The sequence below is a fragment of the Hylobates moloch genome, unplaced genomic scaffold, assembly GCF_009828535.3.
Source record: "Hylobates moloch isolate HMO894 unplaced genomic scaffold, HMol_V3 SCAFFOLD_23, whole genome shotgun sequence".
NCBI lineage: Eukaryota > Metazoa > Chordata > Mammalia > Primates > Hylobatidae > Hylobates > Hylobates moloch.
This window is the reverse complement of record NW_026652298.1, coordinates 28,799,173-28,809,400: the sequence shown is the minus strand read 5'-3', so window position 1 is coordinate 28,809,400 and position 10,228 is coordinate 28,799,173. Positions and strand designations below refer to the sequence as shown.

At 41.4% G+C, this 10,228-nt stretch overlaps 1 long non-coding RNA gene across 4 annotated transcripts in view; it reads left to right on the top strand.

Annotated features, from left to right (window-relative positions):
- Nucleotides 1-10,228, top strand: part of LOC116462543 (uncharacterized) — a 241,070-nt gene that overhangs the window by 194,179 nt on the left and 36,663 nt on the right. Inside the window, exon 5 of one of the 4 annotated variants that reach the window (XR_009211784.1) lies at nucleotides 1,406-1,483. The exons of the other annotated variants lie outside the window; for them this stretch is intronic. This is a non-coding gene — a long non-coding RNA (uncharacterized LOC116462543). Of the gene's footprint in view, nucleotides 1-1,405; nucleotides 1,484-10,228 lie in introns of those variants that run through there. 4 annotated transcript variants of the gene reach the window in all.

The following is a 10,228-nucleotide window of genomic DNA, read 5'->3' as shown; positions in this document are numbered from 1 at the left end:
ACTGAGTCACAGAAAGGTTAAACAAATTACTCAAGTTCACGTTGATGAAAAGTATCAGAACCTTGATCTAAGGTCATCCTCAGCTGGGACCCCACTTCCATCCCACTGCCCTATCTTTGTAGATAACAGCCTCAGGCCCCAAAGGAAATGGGATTCTTTCAGCTCCCTCTTATCTGTGACTACGCGCCAGGAATTAGAGAAAGGCTGCTCGGTGTGGTTTGAATGCTCCATAGCTCGTCCATTTTTTCCTCTTTCTGCTTTCTTGTTTGTCTCACTGCAAGCGATTGCTAACGAATTCCCGTATGGTTATTTGAAAAAGACCCAAGCACGAGAGGGGAACATCCTGTTCTGAAATATCAGAAGAGATAGATTGCACCTTGCTGTGCAGAATGGCAAAAACAATCATTAAAGTCAAGTGGGCCTGGCATAAGGAAGTCCAAGCAGTGTAAAGCAGCTTTTTGTGGCTCTGCCCTCTGGTCCTCTCTCCTGGGGATGGTGCCCTTCTGGGGGCTTCGTATATTCTCATTGATCACCTCCACGGAGACCTGGGGTAACGGAGAAAGAAAGCTGGTCTTTTACCCGGATTAACAAGTGGCTTATGTGGGCTAATCATATCACTCAGTCCAATTTGGAGCAAATTGGAAGGTCTTCAGAGCAAAGAAGTAGCAACAGTTACCAAGATCTTCAAGTGTATTGGTGAGGGCAAATAATAGCAATAGCAGTAATTAAAATGCCAACCACACCCACTGCTGAGATGTGGAGGGGTTCACAGTCTACAATACTTCCCCTTTATTCACATTTTTATTTCCGAGTCAGTAGTTCTGTTTTCTGAGGTTCTTCAGGGGGACCTGGAAAGGGCAGAGATTCAGAAATGGTTTTACTTACTTGGGAAATTATGTTAACGTCATGAGGTCAAGAGGCTTCTTGGGTGAGATAACTGTGATTGTTAAAGCTTGTCTTAACAGAACAAATCATGGCCTCCTGGGTCTGGGTCGGTTGCAGAAAGCTTTGTCCCCCCCCCCCCCCCCAATGTCTTTGGGAATGGAGGTGTTGACCCATCTTTTTCTGAGGCATTCGACTGTTGTTGTTTTTCATAAACAATATTCATGAAAAATCGTTGCCCATTGGCCTACTGGTGAACAGTCATCTGTAACTATATTTGTACCTGTCTCTGTCGTCCGTACCTATATCTAGGTCCCTCTCAGAGACACAAAGCCTTTTTTGGCAAGAAGAATAGAGGAGATTAATAGGGATTTCTAAAGAATTAGCTAAACCCCAGATAAAACAAGAAGCAAATAAGTAAATCCTTGAACATTCAAGTCATTCTGCCTTAAGTAACTACCAATCTCCCTGGTAAATGAGGGAGTGGAGATTTGTCAAGTTCTTTTTTCATTCCTTCACCCAGGCATTTATTCGACAGCTATATCCTGAGTATCTGCCACATGCCAGGCACAGTTCAAGGGGCTTGAGGACATCAGAGGACAACAACAAAAAGACGACAACTCCTAGATTTGTGTGGTTTCCATCCCAACAGAGATGTGTGGGAGGTGGGGGCAACAACAATAAGGATGATACAGAGGTAATTATATAGCATACTAGCAGGTGAAAGTGCAATAGAAATTTAAGAAAAGCAGGGTAGGAGAGACTAGGAGCGTGATGAGGAGGAAGGGGTTGAAATTTCTAAGACGACGGTTGCATGGAAAAGATAACTTGAGCAAAAGACATGATGGAATTAGACATGCGGATATCCAGGCAGAGGGAGCAGCCAATTCAAGTGCCTTATGTTGAGAGTGTGCCTGGCATGTTTAAGCAAAAACAAAGAGGATGGAGTGCCTGCATGAAGTGAGAGAAAGGGGATTAGAAGAAGGTGTCAGACAGCTTATGGGAAAAGAGAAAGGGGGTCATACAGAATCTGCACACCATCTTAAAGATCTGGCTTGAGACACTGGGCATGGTGCTATAATCCTAGCACTTTGGGAGGCTGAGGCAGCAGGAGCCCTTGAGGCCAGGAGTTTGAGACCAGCCTGGGAAACACAGCAAGACCCCACCTCTATTAAAAATTTTATTAATGAAAAATTAGCCAGGCATGGTGGTGTGTGCCTGTAGTCCCAGCTACTTGGGAGGCTGAAGCAGGAGGATCACTTGAGTCTGGAAGGTCGAAGCTGCAGTGAGCTATGATTGTACCATTGCACTGCCTGCTGGGTAACAGAACTAGATCCTGTCTCAAAACAACAACAGCAACAACCATATATATATATATAAAATCTGGCTTGAGGACTCATTGATCGTTGCACACTTACATTTCAGGCAAGAGTAACTTTGGCTTTTGTTCTATAGGGTAGATCCAACCATAATAATAATATTTATTATATTACTACTATTGTTATTACTCCCATTTCAGAGATAAGAACAATGAGACTCAGAGAGTGAAAGTTATTTCCCAAAGTCAAGGTCATCCCAAATGGCGAGGAACAGAGTCAGGATATTAGTAGGAAGTTGCTGACCTGATGTGATTAGAGGCATTTTGGGTCCCCAGATATCTGCCCTATAGAATTTCTCACTGGATGAAGCATTGGCTTCTTTCTTTTCTTTCTTTTAGTGGTAGAGTACCCTGGAGCAGTGATTGTCTAACAGTGTAGACAGGAATCACCTGGAACTCTCGTTCCAGATGCAGACTTCCCAGCCTCATCTTGTTTTGGGGGGTCTGAAAGGCCAAGAGTTGATGTTATTAAGAAGGAACCCAGGTGATTCCAATTCCGGGGTTACCTGGACCACGCTTTTAAGAAATGCTGCAATTAGTGCCAAAACTCTGAGTGTGGTTGAATTTACCAGACGCTTTGTTTTGCAACAGGAAATCAAACACAGTGAGAGGAGACAGTTGTACAGAGACTGCCAGCCCTGATTCAGGTCGGGCATATCTGTGTCTGAACAACCTCTACCCAGAGGCCAGAGCAGCCAAGCAAGATTGTGCTCAAGTTTGCTTGTTTGAAGGCTAGAACTCGGGTAGTAAATCCTGCTTCATGTAGCCCAGCTCAAAACAAAGTTATTTTCCAAAGCTGTCCGTGCCTTAGGTGCACAGACTATTTTAATGATATTTCTTATTTTCTGATTGCAACTGTAATGCATACTTATGGTGGAAACTACCACCAAGCATAAAGAAAACAGAATTGTTTCTGGTTCCCACTTCTCCATGGTAACCACCAATAAATTTTGTGTCTTTCCATCTAGCATTTTTTCTCTCTCTCTTTCTCTTGGTCTCTAACTCTCATCTAAATTCTCTGAGCCTTTGTTTCCTTTTCTGTAATATGGGAATAAAAGCACCTACCTTTTAGAGTTACATAATGGATGCTTAAGAAATTACATTACACTTATTGTTCAACTATGATTGTGTTTATTTTTTCCACTTGACATTCTATAATGAACATTTTCCATGTGTCATTAACTACTCTTCAAACACGTGACTTTTAATAGCTGCATAATGCACCATCATTTAATGAACCATAATTTATTTAACTCTTCTCCTTTTATTGAGCTTTGAAGTGTTTTCTAATATTTTGCTATTGGAAATAACACTGAGTACTTAAATCTTTTTTTTCTTAATGTCTGAATTTTTTCTTAGGATAGATTTCCAAAAGAGAAATGACAAGGACAAAGAGTTTAAACATTTTAAGGCTTTTTATGCATGTTGTTAAATTATCTTTCCAGGGTGGGGTGGGAAGTGTATACTTCCAAGAGCATGGCCAGCATTAAAAATTACTTGAACACATGTCAGAGATGTACATGTGTCAGCATATAAATTAATGGGAACGGTGAAAAGATAAAATTTGTTGTAGATTTCAAAATCCATTAAGCCTTTTGGGTATATACAACGCATTAAACTCTTTAAGAGAAGAGACTCAGGAATGTGGATGTATTTTCTAACCACTGTTCACTTACTAAGAAACTTTCATGAGGAGAAAGACATAATTTCTCATTGGCAGGTTGCTAATATTACTCCATATCTTGAAAAACCTTCCACTCTTCTGGTTCCTATTGCTAAATTCCAATCATCCTGAAGGGGATTGATAATTGTGGCAACTGCACAAAATGATTGCTACCTGTAGAGGCAATCACTTCCATCTCCTGCAGAACTGATGAGCAATTCATTATCAAGGATTTAATTGCTATGAACCTGTGAGGAAAAGGGATTTCTCATATGATTTCCAGGATTTTGTGCATCCGACCCTCCTTGGCTCCAAATTAGCTTTCGTGAATAGGAATATGAAATCAGGCTGTGGCAGGAGGGTAATCACACAATGGAGGTGCTGTGGAAATATTTGCATAACCTGTCTTGAACTTATGATGTTACCTTTAAATAGGATGCTGCACCCATGAGTGGGGTAGAATCTTCTTGAATAATGATGACAATTCCGGCAGCAAGCCCACAGCTGGCTTCAGTCAGAAATGCAAAAAAAAAAAAAAAAAAAATTAGTTAAAAATAAGGCATATTAAGAGCTATGATGAGGCTTAGAGGCTTACTGGTTAGAGCCAGAACTCTGGACTCAGACTGCCTGGATTCAAAGCCTGCCTGCACTTCCCAGCCCTTACTAGATGAACCTGAATAAGGCAGACATGTCCTGCACAATTCTCAGTAGGAATGGTGATGATAACAGTGCGTGCCTCACATAATTGCTGCAAAGATTATCTTAGAATACCCATGTAAAGCCTTAGGCATGGAGCCCACATAAAGTAATATTATTCCTAAGGTATCTTAAAAGTTTCCTTCAGTTTCTGAATTTGAATTTGCCCATGGATCTCAAGTATTTTCACCAGTAAAAACTATATTTTTAAAATTATCAGGTCCCTCTGCATGGACTCCTTGTTTTAAGAGACTGCAATGAGAAAATGGGGAATATCACTTATTAATGATCCACTATGTGTCAGAAACAATATATTATGACATTTAATTTTGACCAACTACTCTTTAAGATAGGTGTCATTTTGTCTATTTTTATGTGATACTGTTGTGAGCCAAGATTCAAATCCTGGTTCTCTATTGATTACCCATGTGATTTAAGGCAAGTGACCTCTCTAAGCCTCATTTTCCTCATCTGTGAAATGGGAATAATAGTAGCCTCCACCGCACCTTACAATGGTGGCTGGCACACAGTAAGTGCTGAGATGATGCCAGATCTTATTATTATTTATTAGTAAAAAGCTGAGAGCAGGCTCAGTGGCTCACACCTGTAATCCCAGCACTTTGGGAGGCCAAGGTGGGCAGATTACCTGAGGTCAGGAGTTGGAGACTAGGCTGGCCAACATGGTGAAACCCCATCTCTACTAAAAATACAAAAAAAATTAGCGAAGCATGGTGGCAGGCAGTTGTAATCCCAGCTACATGGGAGGCTGAGGAAGGAGAATCGCTTGAACCCAGGACGCAGAGGTTGCAGTGAGACGAGATTCTGCCACTACACACCAGCCTGTGCAATAAGAGTGAGACTCTGGCTCAAAAAACAAACAAACAAACTGAGGCTCATTCAGATAAGTGAAGTAATATTCCCAAGATCACAAAACTAACTAGTGGCTGAGCTGAGATTTGAATCCACATCTGTCTGATCCCAAAATGATCTATTTTACTATATCACATTAACAAACTCTACTGTGGTAGAGAAACATCCATAATAAGTAATAATTCATTCATCCTCATAATCTTAACATCTAGTAAAATTGTAACTGCCAAACATTTTCTTACTGGTTCATCACAACCAGTGTTTTCACATTGTGCTGAAAACAGTGACTCACTTTTCTCACTTGAAACGAGTAGATAATAATGCTTTCCTTGCAGTTTTTTCCAGGCTTAGAAGTGACCATTAAAAAATAATATTTTCTTACTAACTAGTAGCCATTATTTTTGTTTTATAATTCCAGCCTATAGAAATAATGATAAATGACGCTTTAGTTATTCTGTCTAGTTTATTCTTGATAAATGTGAATTTTCTGGGGTTTTTTTTGTAAAATAAAGATAATAGACTAAGAATTGGCATCTCTGCAATCAAGGACCCTTATCATCTACGTACTTTAGCTTGGGAACCACTGTAGTAGAAACTATTAGTAACTATGTGTTAGAACTATGCCTGCAATTTGTGTATTTGCCACTAGGTGGCAAATGTCTCTTCCTGCATAGACCAATTATTTCTCCAGGCACAGGTAACTAGAGAAAGCAAAATTTAGCACATGGTCCAGTTTGGACATTCATTACTACATTAGCCATGTATCTTGGCTAAAGACCAAACATGACTAATTTTTATAAATCAAGAGTAACTACTAATAAATCAATTAATTAAGCCAGATTGTAGTTGCACCCAAATAAAGTCATTCATAAGTAGAAATAAGACCCTTGTACTTCTCTGTAAATTATTTGGGGTGTATAACCTATACATCCCAAAGAGATGGATACCACTCCAAAGACTGGATAACCTGTCTTTCCATTTTCCATCAGTTGCCTGTGACTTATCTTACCTTCCAATTGCATAGTAGGCTGCTCAAAAACCTTTCAAAGTTCTGCATGTTCTGCATGGAGACATCCCCTTCTGCAGAGGAAGTGTCTTGTCCAAGCTAATCTTCAACCCAGATAAACCACAGAGCTAGTGGAGGGTCAGTCGGTGTGAACAAGGCTTTGGCTTCTTACAGTGAAGCAAGATGGAAAATAAATGGCCTCCATGTTTGCACACAGGCAGGATTCCTGTCTTCATCAACAAATATGAGGCGAGGCCGAATGAAGGTTCATAATCATCCTGGACCTAGAAGCAGAAAGAACATGTTTTTAAATTTTTTTCATAAGATTAAAACCACATTTTTGGAGAAAACCCCTATAGAAGAAGGAAAGAAGTTGGAGATTCAGGTCCTTGGTAATCAGGACCGAAGACAGTATTTTGGTCCAAGATGAACTGAAAAGGTATTTGTGGGATGAGTGGAAGAATTATAGGGCAGGCGGCTGGGAGCAGTGGCTCACGCCTGTAATCCCAGCACTTTGGGAGGCTGAGGCGGGTGGATTGCCTGAGGTCAGGAGTTCGAGACCAGCCTGGCCAACATGGTGAAACCCCATCTCTACTAAAAATACAAAAATTAGCTGGGCGTGGTGGCAGGCACCTGTAATCCCAACTACTCGGGAGGCTGAGGCAGGAGAATCACTTGAACCCGAGGCAGAGGTTGCAGTGAGACAAGACTGTGCCACTGCACTGCAGCGTGGGAAACAGAGCGAGACTCCATCTCAAAACAAAAAAAAAATTTACAGGGAAGGAGACAAAGTCATAACTGATCACACACATCCATTCTTTCATTTAGTTCAATAAATACATGCTGGGACACAGTCTGTGTGAGTTTCAAATATAGTCACTAAAACTGACCTGTTCACTGTCCTCATGGAATTTACAGGGTAATGAGTAGGAAATAAATATGTATTGCTGATGTGGTGATTTGATGGTATCCCCCACATAGTCATGTCTATCCACAAATTTAGAATGTCTGCAGATATAATTAGTTCAGTTGGGGTCATACTGGTGAGCCTTAAATCCAGTAGCTGGTACCTTTCTAAGAAGAGAGGAGGACATGCAGAGACACACATAGAGAAGAAGGCCACAAAGAAAAAAGCAGAGTGGAGTGATGCATCTACAAGCCCAGGGTCACACAGGATTGCTGGTAACCATTGCAAGCTAAGAGACAAGCACGAAATTGACTCTCCTTCAGCGGCTCCAAAAGGAACCACCCTGAAGATACCTTGATTTCAGACTTCTGGCCTCGTAAACCGTGAGAGAACAAATCATTATTCTAAGCCATCCAATTTGTGGTGATTTCTGGTGGCCATCCTAGGAAACGAATATGGTTAGGTCACAAATGTGCACGTTATAACCAGGTTTCAAAGAAAGAGCACCACTTGTATTTCCTGAATTAGCCTGAAAATCCTCACAAATCCTTGTCCCGAGGGGTAGTGGTGAAAATTCAAATTTAGTTTAATCAAGTTAACTCAGTATGATCCAATACTTTAAACCATCCCTGAAGGCAACTCAGTTTCTTTCCAGCGTTCCCAGTTTTCTCCCCTTTTCCTTATACGTCCTGTTCATTGAGTATCTGGATGGGGATCTGGAGGTGGAAGTACATGGCATTATCGTGGCAGAAAAGAGAAGGACCTCAGATTCTATACTACCTCCCAATTACATGGTAGGCTACTCAAAAACCTTTCAAAGTTCTGCATGGAGACATCCCCTTCTGCAGAGGAGGTGTCTTGTCTAAGCTAATCCTCAATCCAGATAAACGACAGAGCTAATGGAAGGTTAGTGAGTGTGAACAGGGCTTTGGCCTCTTCCCACCATGCAAGGTGGAGAATAAATGTCCTCCATGTTTCCACCCAGGCAGGCACCATTTACAGAATCCCTGCTCTTCTGGTCTCCATGGCAATGCCCCTTATTGCCGGGTTGCTGAGCAGCTGCTGGCAGTCAAGGAGGAAGCCAGTGTCTGGTGAATTGCGCTCTGTGCTCTCCCAGCCCAGTCAGGACCTGTGATATGTCTCTCCCTACTTCTCCCCAGGCTCTATATCCCTCTGACGCTGACCACTCCCACTTAGCTCCTAGGCCAGGGAAGCTGCCCTGCAACACACTACCGTAGATCACTTAGACTCTGGTGCAGCAACCTCTAAGGCAAACTTCCTGGGCATTCTCAGCTAACCTCCAAATGCTCTCGGTGGTTCAGAAAAATTCTGGCTCTTTCCATTCCATTCCACAAGAGCCAAAGGAGGCTCAAGATGCTATCTCAGACTAGCTAGACCTTACAACAGTGTGCCGCCGACCTGAGGCAGTCACACCATGTTGACACATGGGAGACATCTTACAAATCTCTCTTCTCTCAGATGCCAAATAGGAAACACGACCAGAAAAACCTCTTTTTTTGCTATCATCTTTTTCCTCAATCTATCTTGCTGATTTCCCCTCCCTGCACTTCATCCCAGAGAGTTTGATTAAGATGCGTGTGTTTTATTAACCTGCTCCATCGAGCTGCTAACTCGTTCCTTCCCAACCCACCTGAAATGACAGAAATGGGACTTCAGCTGCTTCTTCCTCTGTCTCCCCAGGATGATCCCCACTCTACACCCTTCTTTTCCCAAGGTAGCATCTTTCTTTCCTCTTCCTCTAAAGATGTATTGAAATAACACTCTTAGTCCAGATTATGTTGCTGTAACAGAAGACAACACACTGCGCAATTTATAATGAACAGAAATTTATTTCTCACAGCTCGAGGTTAGGAAGTCCAAGATCAAAGGGCCAGCCTGTGGCAAGGGCCTTCTTGCTGCATCATTCCATGGTGGGAGGTGGAAGGCTAAGAGAGGATAAGAGAGAGAAAAAAAGGGGCTGAACTTTCATAGGAAACCCACTTCCACAATAATCCCTTCATGAGGGCAGAGCACTCATGGACTGATTGCCTCTCATTAGGCCCCACCTCCTAGAACTGTTGCACTAGGGATTGAGTTTCCAATATATGCTTTTGTAGAGACAAATTCACATTATAGCAATTATTATTTATCACAAAAAGAGACAGAAAAAAACCTCTAAATTTTTCAAAATATCCTAATTACATGAGTAAACAAAGATGCAAGTAAAACATTTGATGAGTATTAAGAATAATGCTCATCAAATAAAACAAACAGTGTAAATGGCAGAGAATAACCAAAGATTTCTTAGAATAGTTAACATATTGAAGGCATCGGAAGCCTCAATAATTTCTTTTAATTATTGTAGTTGCAGCATTTGTTGTAGCATTATTATGACTAATGCCACCATGAACCGTAGCAATTGATGAGATGTGAATTGATGAATGAGCCTGTTCACAACTCAGTGGGTGATGGGTAGATGGCTTCACTGGTGCTTCAAGAAGTATTTCCAAACATAAATGCCATTGCCAAAATGCCCATCACATCTTCAAAATCTGCACCAAGCACCATGTCTTTATAAATTGTATTTCAGTAGCTACAGCTGTAGCTATCTTTGTTTTTATCAGTTATAACATAGGTACGAGTCCATTCTCACACTGCTATGAAGAAATACCCAAGACTGGGTAATTTATAAAGGAAAGAGATTTAATTGACTCACAGTTTCACAGGGCTGGGGAGGCCTCAGAAAACTTACAATCATGACAGGAGAGAAAGAATACACGTCCTTCCTCACATGGTGGCAGGAGAGAAAAGTGACATGAAAAAGGG